This window comes from Ovis aries, chromosome 5 (genome assembly GCF_016772045.2).
Source record: "Ovis aries strain OAR_USU_Benz2616 breed Rambouillet chromosome 5, ARS-UI_Ramb_v3.0, whole genome shotgun sequence".
NCBI lineage: Eukaryota > Metazoa > Chordata > Mammalia > Artiodactyla > Bovidae > Ovis > Ovis aries.
Window position 1 is genome coordinate 20,045,345 of NC_056058.1, and position 9,471 is coordinate 20,054,815.

A 9,471-nucleotide genomic window follows, 5' to 3' on the forward strand; every position below is an offset into this window, starting at 1 on the left:
ATACTTTGGCCACCTGATGCAAAGAGCTGACTCATTTGAAAAGACCCTGATGGTGGGAAAGATTGAGGGCAGGAGGAGAATGGGATGACAGAGGATGAGATGGTTGGATAGCATCACAGACTCAATGGACATGGATTTGGGTGGACTCTGGGAGTTGGTGATGGACAAGGAGGCCTGGTATGCTGCGGTTCATGGGGTCACAAAGAGTCGGACACGAGAGCGACTGAACTGAAATACACTGGCATAAAATTTATACAGGTGTAGTTCAGAGATACTACAGGTGGGTTCAGTTCCAGACTACTGCAGTGAAGCAAATATTGCAATAAAGTGAGTCACATGAATTTTTTGGTATTCTAGTACATATAAAAGTTATGTTTATACTATACTGTAGTCTGTTAAGTATACAGTGTGTGTGTGTGTATGTGTGTGTGTGTATGTGTGTGTGTGTGTGCATGGTCAGTCACTTCAGCCGTGTCCAACTCTTTGCAACCTCTGTAGACCTCCAGGCTTCTCTGTCTATGAGATTCTCCAGGCAAGAATACTGGAGTAGATTGCCATGCCCTCCTCCTGGGGATCTTCCTGACCCAGGGATTGAACCTGGTGTCTCCTATATTACAGGCAGATTCTTTACCACTGAGCCACAAGTACACAATGGCGTTATATCTAAAAAAGCAAAGTACATACCTTAATGAAAAACTGCTTTATTGCTGAAAGGTATTAACCATCATGACAGCAGAGTTGCCACAGATTTTAAATTTGCAAAAACAGTTGAATGAAGAAAAGCAAAACACAATAAAATAAGGTATGCCTGTATTTCTTTTAACCAAATTTAGTTAAATTTTAACCAGTATGGATCATAATATTTACTATGTAACATGGTTTGCTAGCTAATGTGTTTCTATTAGTAAATATGGATTTTATTATCATTTAAATGGTGCTGTATTCTATATTTTGCAGCTGCATCATAATTAATTTAACAGTGTTCTTCCTATTGAACATTTTGAATATCTGGAAAAACACTTCAGTGTTTGTTATTCTATCTTTGCACACTTCCTCATTGTGTTGTCATACAAATGGAATTGCTGAATCCTAGACTTGTAGGGTTGTCCTTCAGAAAGATTATATCAAATTGACTGTGGATGTATTTAGCATCATTCCTAACCTGTTCAGGCAGATACTACTGGTATGTTTGTTGATCTGTGAGGCAGTTATAGCTTAGTGATTAAAAGCATTGGTCTGGGAGTTACACCTATCTGGGCTTATATCCTGACTCTGTTAATAATTTATCAATTGTATGACTTTGGGAAATCATATAACTTAACTTTTCTGAGCTGGTTTTATCTATCTTTGGGTAGGGGAGGTGTTAATACTTGATATATGGGATAGTTGGAAAGATAGTTGAGTTAATTTTTTAATTCCTTATTCTGGGACCCGGTACATAGTAAAGTCATAGTGTTTGGGAGATGCATTTTAAACTTGTTAAGATAAAATCTCTTAAATTTGATTCGTTATTCTTATCTTCTCATTTTTCCACCCAATACATTCTATAGCTGGGCTGAAAAAAGAGATGCACTGAACCTTGTAATCCCTGAAGACAAGGAAGATTTGGAAAAAATAATGGATGTGTACAAGGAACTGAAGCATCTAAATAGAGATTGGTCATTAGTGGAGAGCTCCGCCCTTCAGGACCCATCCGCTGGTAAGCTAGCTTTGTGGGTGTTACATGTGCACGTGCACATGTGGGTATATACCTATATGTCTGTGAGCTTTTCCTCATGTTTCTGAATCTCTTTCTGAGCTTGTGAGAGTACTCGAGAGTGTGTTCCTTGAAAGTTTAATAGATCTTACAAATAAAACTATTAAAGCCTGGGGAATATTTTACAGATAAGTATTTGATGTATTTTTATTTCTTAAATATTTATTGGTCTATTTAGCCTTTGTAATCCTTCTTGTACCCACTTTTATCATTTTGTCTTTTCTAGGTTTTGGAATTTATTGGTCTATATTTGTTCATATTTATTCTTTTATAATATTAGATATCTTTTGCATTGTGAATTATTTTTATTCTTATCTCACTGTTTAACTCATGTCTTTTGTTCTTGACCATTTTGACTATATAAAATATTTTTAAAGAATCAGATTTGGTTTTATTTTTACTGTTCTTTAATGTAAAATGTGCATAACATGATATCATTTTAACCACTTGTGAATGTACAATTCAGTTTATTTCTGGGCTTTCTATACTATTCTCTTGGTTTATGTGTGTCTTTAGGCCAGTTACATACTTAAAATTTTTTTAATGGTGTTTAAATATATATAACATAAAATATTTTGCCATCTAACCATTTTTTTAACGTACAGTTCAATAGCATTACATACATTTCACATCTGTTCAGCCAATCTCTAGAAATATGTTTGTTTTGTAAAAATGAAACTCCAACTTCTATTTCCTACTTCCCCCTGGCAACCATTCTTCTACTGTAGGTCTCTATGAAGTTATTAGCCTTTTTTCTTAACTGGCTTATTTTACTTAACAGTTATCCTCAAAGTTCATTCACATTGTAGCATATGTCAAAATTTCCATCTTTTCTAAAGCTGAATAATATTACATTATATATATATAACATATCATTTGGATATTGTGTTTACTCATTCATCTGTCTTTGAATACTTGGATTGCTTTTAAATTTTGACTTTTGTGATTAATGCTGCTATGAATATAAGTATACAAATAACTCTTCAAGACCCTGCCTTCAGTTCGTTAGGGTATATATATCCAGAACTGGACTTGCTGGGTCATATGGCAATTCTGTTTTTTAAAACTTCTGTCCTTTTTTCCATATTTATTACACTATTTTACATTCCCCCAACAGTACACAAGTTTTAGTATCTCCAAATCCTCATCATAACTAGGTTTTTGGTTTTGGTTTTTTAATAGCAGCCATCCTAATGGGTATACGGTGGTATCTCATTGTGGTTTTGGTTTGCATTTCCTTAGTAATTAGTGATATTGAGAATCTTTTCATCTGCTTATTAGCTATTTGCATATCCTCTCTGGGCAAATGTCTGTTCGAACCCTTCGCTCATTTTTAAGGCTTAGGTTTTTTTGGTTGTTGTTCATTCATACTCTTTAATTGCTGCAGTGGTTTTGTAGTAAGTTTTGAAGTCAGAGAATGTGAGTCCTCCCAACTTTATTCTTTTTTTCAAGATTGTTTAGCTGTTTGGCATCCCTTACACTTCTAGATGAATCTGAGCATCAACTTTTCCATTTCTGCCAAAAAGGCTCTAGGAATTTTGATAGGAATTGCATTTAACCTATAAATTGTTTTGGGTAGTATTAACAGATGACCTTGGAGAAGGCAATGGCACCCCACTCCAGTACTCTTGCCTGGAAAATCCCATGGATGGAGAAGGCTGGTAGGCTGAGGTCCATGGGGTCACTAAGAGTCGGACACCACTGAGCGACTTCACTTTCACTTTTCACCTTCATGTGTTAGAGAAGGAAATGGCAACCCACTCCAGTGTTCTTGCCTGGAGAATCCCAGGGATGGGGGAGACGGGTGGGCTGCCATCTATGGGGTCGCACAGAGTTGGACACGACTGAAGCGACTTAGCAGCAACAGATGACCAGTGACTTAAGTCTTCCTCTCGTTTCCAAATTTCCTTCAGTAATTCTTTGTAGTTTTCATTGTACAAGTCTTTCACCTCCTTGGCTAGATTTATACCTAAGTATTTAATTCTTTTATATGCTATTATAAAAGAAATCGCTTTCTTAATATTCTTTGCTGATTGTTTATTGCTGGTGTACAGAAACACAGCTTTTTGTGTGTTTATACTTTACCCAGGAACTTGGGGTTTGGTTTGTTAGCACAAGTAGCTTTCTTGTGGATTTTTTGAGATTTTCTTTGTATAGACTCATATTGTCTGTGAGTAGAGACCATTTTACTTCTTCCTTTCCTATATGGATGCCTTTTTATTTCGTTTGTTGTCTAATGGTTCTGGCTATCACTTTCAGTAACAGCGTTGGATAGTAGTGGTCAAAGTGGAAATCCTTGTCTTTTTCTGGATCTTCAGGGGAAAGCTTTCAGTCTTTTGCCAATGAGTATTATGCTAACTGTGAGTTTTTCAGGAATACTCTTTATTGTGTTGAGGAATTTCCCCTCTATTCCTAGCTTTATGAGATTTTTTTTTTATCATAAAAGGGTATGGGATTATGTCTAATAAGAATCCTGTATCAATTGAGATGATCAAGTGTTTTTTTCCCCCTTTGCTCTATTAATGTAATATATTGCATTGATCCACTTTCTTAGGTTGAACTATATTTGCATTCAGGAGCTAAATCCCACTTGGTCATGGTGCATAATTCTTTTAATATGCTGTTAGATTTTATTTGCTAATATTTTGTTGAGTTTTTTACATTTATAAAGGATATTGGCCTTTAATTTTCCTCTTGTAATGCTTTTATCTGACTTTGATTTTAGGCAGTAGTTGCCAGGGCAATGGCTTCATAGAATGAGATAGGAACTGTTCCCTTCCCTTCAATTTTTTGGATGAAGTTGAAAAGAATTAGTATTAATGCTTTTAAAAATATTTGGTAAAATTCACCAGTGAAGCTATTTGGTCCAGGACTTTAGTTCTTTGGAAGGTTTTTGATTACCGCTTCAGTCTTTTTGCTTGTTATTGATCTGCTGAGATTTTCTATTTCTTCTTGAGTCAGTTTAGTTAATTTATATATTTGTCCCTTTCTTCTAAGCTGTCTAATTTGTTGGTATACAGTTGGTCATAGAATCCTCTTATATTCTTATTGCTGAAAGTTTGTATTGATGTCCCCACATTCATTTCTGATTTTGGTAGTTTATCTTCTGTCTCTTATTTTCATTGTCAACCTATCTGAAGATTTGTCAGTTCTGTTAATCATTTCAAAGACCCAACTTTGGTTTTATTAATTTTCTCTGTTGTTTTTCTGTTATCTGTTTTGTCTATCCCTGGTCTATCTTTATTAGTCCGTCTTTCTACCATCTTTGGGTTTAGTTTGTTCTTTTTTTTCTTCCAGTTCCTTAAGTTGTAAAGTTAATTTGAAATCTTTCTTCTTTTTCTTATGTAAGCATTTACAGCTATAAAATTTCCCTCTTACCATTGCTTTTACTGAATCCCACAAGTTTTGGTATGTTGTATTTTTATTTTCATTTGTCACTGAGTGTTTTCTAATTTCTCTTTTGATTTGTTCTTAACCAATTGGTTAATTTCTCTTTTCAGTTCAGTTCAGTCGCTTAGTCGTGTCCGACTCTTTGCAACCCCATGAATCGCAGCACGCCAGGCCTCCCTGTCCATCACCAACTCCTGGAGTTCACTCAGACTCGCATCCATCGAGTTAGTGATGCCATCCAGCCATCTTATCCTTGGTCATCCCCTTCTTCTCCTCTCCCCAATCCCTCCCAGCATCAAAGTCTTTTCCAATGAGTCAACTCTTTGCATGAGGTGGCCAAAGTACTGGAGTTTCAGCTTTAGCATCAGTCCTTCCAAAGAAATCCCAGGACTGATCTCCTTCAGAATGGACTGGTTGGATCTCCTTGTAGTCCAAGGGACTCTCAAGAGTCTTCTCCAACACCACACTTCAGAAGCATCAATTCTTCGGCGCTCAGCCTTCTTCACTGTCCAACTCTCATATCCATGCATGACTACTGGAAAAACCATAGCCTTGACTAGACGGACCTTAGTCGGCAAACTAATATCTCTGCTTTTCAATGTGCTATATAGGTTGGTCATAACTTTCCTTCCAAGGAGTAAGCATCTTTTAATTTCATGGCTGTAATCACCATCTGCAGTGATTTTGGAGCCCCCCAAATAAAGTCTGACACTGTTTCCACTGTTTCCCATCTATTTCCCATGGAATGATGGGACCGGATGCCATGATCTTCGTTTTCTGGATGTTGAGCTTTAAGCCGACTTTTTCACTCTCCTCCTTCACTTTCATCAAGAGGCTTTTTAGTTCCTCTTCACTTTCTGCCATAAGGGTGGTGTCATCTGCATATCTGAGGTTATTGATATTTCTCCCGGCAATCTTGGTTCCAGCTTGTGCTTCTTCCAGCCCAGCATTTCTCATGATGTACTCTGCATATAAGTTGAATAAGCAGGGTGACAATATGCAGCCTTGACGTACTCTTTTTCCTATTTGGGACCAGTCTGTTTTGTTCTTAACCAATTGGTTAAATTCTCCATATTTGTGAGCTTCAACTTCTAGTCAGAGAAGATGCTTTGTATGATATATATCTTTAAAACTATGTTGTGACTTATTTTGTGGCCTAGCATATGAGGTAGCTTAGAGAATGTCCAATGTACACTTGAGAAGACATGCACTTGAAAAATATATTCTATTGTTGGATGGAGTGTTCTTCATATCTCTTAGGTCTAGTTGCTTTATTGTGTTTCTCAAGGGCTCTGTTTCCTTTTTCATCTTTTGTCTGGTTAATCTATTCATTATTGAAAGTAGAATATTGAAATCTCCAACTATTTCTGTAGAAGTATCTATTTTGCCCTTCTGTTTTGTGAATTTTTACTTCCTGTATTTTGAGAATCTGTTATAAGGTGTGTGTTTTTGTTTAGTTGCTCAGTCATGTCTGACTCTTTTGCAATCCAGGGACTGCTGCAGCATGCTAGGCTTCCCTGTCCTTTACTATCTTCCAGAGTTTGCTCAAACTCATGTCCATTGAATTGATGATGCCATCCAACAATCTCATCCCCTGTCACCACCTTTTCCTCCTACCCTCAATCTTTCCCAGCATCAAGGTCTTTTCCAGTGAGTCAGTTCTTTGCATCAGGTGGCCAAAGTATTGGACCTTTGGTTTCAGCATCAGTGCTTGCAACGAATATTCAAAGTTGATTTCCTTTAGGATTGACTGATTTGATCACCTTACAACCCAAGGGACTTTCAAAAGTCCGCAGCACTGCAGTTCGGAGTGCCAATCCTTCAGTGCTCAGCCTTCTTTATGGTGTATGTAAAAGTCTATAATTGTTACATCTTCTTGCTGTATTGACCATTTTATTTATATATAATATCCTTGTTAGTCTGTTCTAACCTTTGTGGATTTAAAGTCTATTTTTTTCTGCTTGCTTAAGTCTGCTTTTAACCCTTGTAGTATACTTTTTTTTCATTTCAGCTATTGTACTTTTCAACTCCATAATTTCTTTTTGGCTCCTTTATATAATATCTCTCTCCATTGTTACTCTCTTTTTGTTCATACAGCATTTCTTATTTTGTTCATGTCTTTCTTTAGCTCTTTAAGCCTATTAAAGCGTTTTAGTCTAGTGAGTCTGATATCTGGATTTACTCAGGTATAATTTCTGTTGATTTGTTTTGTTCTTTTGTATGGGCTATACTTTCCTGTTTCTTTGTATGCCTTGTAATCTTTTTCCCCTGCTCAAAATTGGGTATTTGAATTTTATACTTTGGTAATTCTGGATATAAGTATTCTCCATCTTCCCTAGAGTTAGCAGATTTTGTTGTTGTTATTATTGTAGGGTATGTCTTTGCTGGGGAGTAGCCCAAGATGAAAGCTTAAGTTCTCATTGTCTTTTCTCAGCCTACATCTTTCCCTGGGCATTCACAGTTGGCTTTCTAAATTCCACCATATCTGTGATTATTTTTGGATGTCCATAAAGATAGATGTGGTTCCTTTAAATGTCCTGGAAGCTGCTTTAGCTGGTGGAGATTAGAACAATGCAGCTAGCCTCTGTACCTGGAGGACAAGGTTTTTATTATCCACTGTGGCTTTAGCCATGCCAGAAATGTGGGTTGCTATCCCTGTTGCCACCTGACATAGGGGTGAATAGTTGGAATTCTATTGAGTTCTGAAATCAAATGATATCAACTGCAGTTTACCAGCCAAGCATTCCCTTAGCAGCCGCAAACTCTCAAGTGTACTCTGGCGTTCCATAACAGTCAGTTTAGACATTTATGACCCTGCAATTATTGTCTAGCTACACAGAGAGAGATTCTTGGCTATTCTTACCCTGCTGTATTCCCTGATATAACTCCAGGCTCTGTTTGCTTTGTTTCATTCCTTTTTCCTCTTTGTTCCTCACACTGAGTAACCTCATTTGACTTACGTGCCAGTTCACATCTGTTGGTGAGCCCTTCTAGTAAATTTTGTGTTACATTTCTTGTGTTTTTCAAGCCCAGAATTTCTATTTGGTTCTTTTTTATACTTTACTCTCTTTATAGTATTCTCTCTTTGATGAGACATCATGATTATTCTTTTAACATTTTTTAGACATAATTGTCCTTAATTCTTGGAAAATATTTATAATAGTTGATTTAAAGTCTTACTTAGTAAATCTAAGATATGGGTTTCCAGATTGCTTTTCTTCTGTATAAAAACTGTACTTTCCAGTTTCTTTGCATGTCTTATATTTTTGAGGTATGAAAACTGGACATTTTAGTAATATAACATGGGAACTCTGGAAATCAGATTCCCCTTCATCTTACTCCCAGGTTTTCTTGTTGTTGATCCTGTTTGTTTAATGACTTATACACTGTAATTCTGTTGTGTCGTGTATATGTTCTTTGTGTAGCCTCTTAAGTCTCTGCTTTGTTAGTTGGTCAGCTAATTTTTGAACAAAGATTTTCTTAGTTATCTTGCCACAAAAGTTTCTCAGCGTTTGCTGAGGGACTCTGTGTGGATGTCAGGGCATACTTTCAATACTCAGGCAGAGAGTTTACAACTGTGTCTTATCTTTCATATCCTGCTGGTACAGAGACTCAAAGACAGAGGGAAATGAGAGATCAGGGCCTTCTTAGGTCTTTCCTAGGAATGTACAGTGCACTGTACACGTGAGTGACATTCTAGAGTCCTGAAATTGTGTCAGAGCTTTTCAAAGCTCTCTGTGGACATCTTATTCCCCAGTTTTTCCTTTATGCTAAGGGCTCTGATGGGAAAGTGGACAACATGAAGGAACAGATGGGTAATGTAAGCAGAGGGATGGAAACTCTTAAGTTTTAAAAGGGAATGCTTGAGGGGAGGAGGTAAATTTGGAGATTGGGATTGACATATACACACTACTATATGTAAATTAGATAACTAATAAGAACCTACTGAATAGCACAGGAACTCTGCTCAATACTTTATATGGTTGATAAAATCTAAAAAATAGTGGATATATGTATATGTATAGTTGATTCACTTTGCTGTATAGCAGAAACTAGCACAACATTGTTAATCAGCTATACTCCAATAAAAATTAATTTAAATAAATGAAATGTTAGAAATTTTAAAACTTATGTAACAGAAATGAAGACTACCTTTGATGGGCTTATCAGCTGGACAGGAAAGAGGAAAGAAACAGTGACTTGAAGATATGTTAACAGAAACTTCTTAGGCTGAAAAGAAGAGAAAAATAATGTTAGAACAGGATATCCAAAAATTATGAGAAAATTACAAACGAGGTATCATATGTATAATGGAAATACCAAAA

The 9,471-nt window shown here is 36.4% G+C and overlaps 1 long non-coding RNA gene across 1 annotated transcript in view; it reads left to right on the top strand.

Moving 5' to 3' along the window:
* Positions 1-9,471, top strand: part of LOC132659812 (uncharacterized) — a 38,683-nt gene extending 29,212 nt beyond the window's left edge. Inside the window, exon 2 of the long non-coding RNA XR_009600662.1 lies at positions 1,551-9,471. This is a non-coding gene — a long non-coding RNA (uncharacterized LOC132659812). The remainder of the gene's footprint in view (positions 1-1,550) is intronic.